The 2,093-nt window shown below is 34.8% G+C and overlaps 1 protein-coding gene and 1 non-coding gene across 2 annotated transcripts in view; one reads left to right on the top strand and one right to left on the bottom strand.

The window, feature by feature from the left end:
• Positions 1 to 2,093, bottom strand: part of LOC110310907 (UDP-glucuronosyltransferase 3A2-like) — a 98,447-nt gene that overhangs the window by 85,025 nt on the left and 11,329 nt on the right. The gene's annotated exons all lie outside the window — the stretch shown is intronic.
• On the top strand, positions 1,987 to 2,093 carry LOC115029513. The gene has a single exon (XR_003835074.1). It is a non-coding gene; the product is annotated as a U6 spliceosomal RNA (small nuclear RNA).

Below are 2,093 nucleotides of genomic sequence, written 5' to 3'. Positions count from 1 at the left end.
CTCTCTCTCTCTCTCTCTCTCTCTCTCTCTCTCTCTCTCTCTCTCTCTTTATCTCTCTCATTCACTCACTCACTCACTCACTTTGTATGTGTGTGTCTCCCTTGGTCTTTGAATTCAAATATTTAAGGATAAATGCATATTTTAATTTCCTTAAACCCACTAGTAGTGAACCTACTTCACCTTACATAGTGAATGAAAATGTTATACTTTGAGTTCTTCTGGACTCAAGTGAACTGTGCTGTTAGGGAAAGGAAGGCCTGCATTCTAATCTGAAAAATGAACTATGAATTAGGGACTTCATCACATTTCTCTCTGTGTCTTTTGTTTCTTTGTTTTTGTTTCTATTTTACCAAATCTTCACTACAAATAAGAACCGGCCTGCTAGAAGGGATAAAGGTTGTCGGTAATCCAGAACACTTATACAAACATGTCCTGGCCTGATTATTTATATCAAATCACTAAGGATCAGTAGTGTTAGTGGAATCATCCCACCAAAACAAGAACATTTACTTGAGATGGATGCTTGATAGGAAGTAAGGTATATACATATTGATATGTTGTTCAGTTCTTAAAGTTCTTGGCTACTATATACAAAGTCTTACTCTGGATGCTGAGAATCAAGTTTTTTGGCACATACTTACAAAATAAGAACTCAGGAAGTTGAAGAAGAAAGATAATAAAACTAAATGTTATTATTTACTATAAAGCAAATTTGAAGCCATCCTGGGATGCATGAGATCCTTTGTCAAATCAAATAAATAGATAAATAGATAGATAGATAGATAGATAGATAGATAGATAGATAGATGATATAGATTAGATATAGATGATAGAGATAGAGATAGATGATATAGATATAGATGATATAGACAGATAGGTAAGTTAATTTAAAATAAGTCTAAGGATGCTTGTTATAGGAAGGAAAAGTACTATAAATTGCAACCATTAAGCCCTCCTTCCTGGCACTAATCCACTACTTGCAATTATGTATAAACCCTAAAAACCATTAATCCTTCAAAATACATCATATAGTTTTCAGGTTGAATAATCACAGAATGAAAGTGACCAAAACAGCTAATTAATGTTTAAATGGTTTAATGCAGAGCTTCAATTTAAGGTGAGGAGAAATAATCTTATAATGTTATTTCTGACTTCATAAATACACTCAAATTCTACTAAAAATTAAGAAGAAAGAATAACTCATTACTACATCTAAAGTGTCCAGAGCTCATGGATATTGAAAGGACATCTGAGTTGGGTGTGAATGGTGCCTCATGCCTCTAATCCCTAAAGTTGAGTTGCTAAGACAAGAGCACTCCCCTAACTTTGAGAACAACCCTGGCAATATAGCTGAGCTTCAGTGAAAGCCTGGGCTTATCTCAGAAAAAAATGAAGAAAAATAAGAGAATAATGAAAGAAAAGAAACACAAAAATGGAAGCAAACAGGACGCCATTGTGGGGTAGCAAAAGAAGAAAAAGATAAAGAAGAAATAAAAGACAAGATGCTTTAGGATAGCAAGACTAAAAACCTAACACTGAAGAATGACAGGTCTACAAATGTGGAGAATTTTAGTGGACTAGTTTGTGCATAGCTTATTAAAGGAGCAGAGTTTATAGCATTGAGCAATGTATCAAACATTGTGGAAACAAGCAAAATGGGCTGGGCATGAATTGCATCTATGAAGTCAGAATGTCAAGACAAATTAAATGTGTAGGAAGATAACCAGTGAACAAGGAAGTGACGTTTTCTGAGCTTCTGTGCCTTAATCTATCAGCACGGATGAATGATCTTCAGTTGGTTATGAGTCTCTGTGTTTGTTAAATTAAATAGGAACTTCTGACATCTCTGTACAGAATTTTGGGGGAGCTACTGATTTTTAAGATCCTGAGGTCATCACAATCATGCATACTAAACATTTGATTCAAATATGAAGGTCACTAGAAAATATTTCTTAAAAGGTAGGTCTCATTGAAAAGTAGAAACTGGTGCTCGCTTCGGCAGCACATATACTAAAATTGGAACGATACAGAGAAGATTAGCATGGCCCCTGCGCAAGGATGACACGCAAATTCGTGAAGCGTTCCATATTTTT

Source organism: Mus caroli, chromosome 15 (assembly GCF_900094665.2).
Source record: "Mus caroli chromosome 15, CAROLI_EIJ_v1.1, whole genome shotgun sequence".
Lineage (NCBI taxonomy): Eukaryota > Metazoa > Chordata > Mammalia > Rodentia > Muridae > Mus > Mus caroli.
This window is presented reverse-complemented; position numbering and strand designations above follow the sequence as displayed.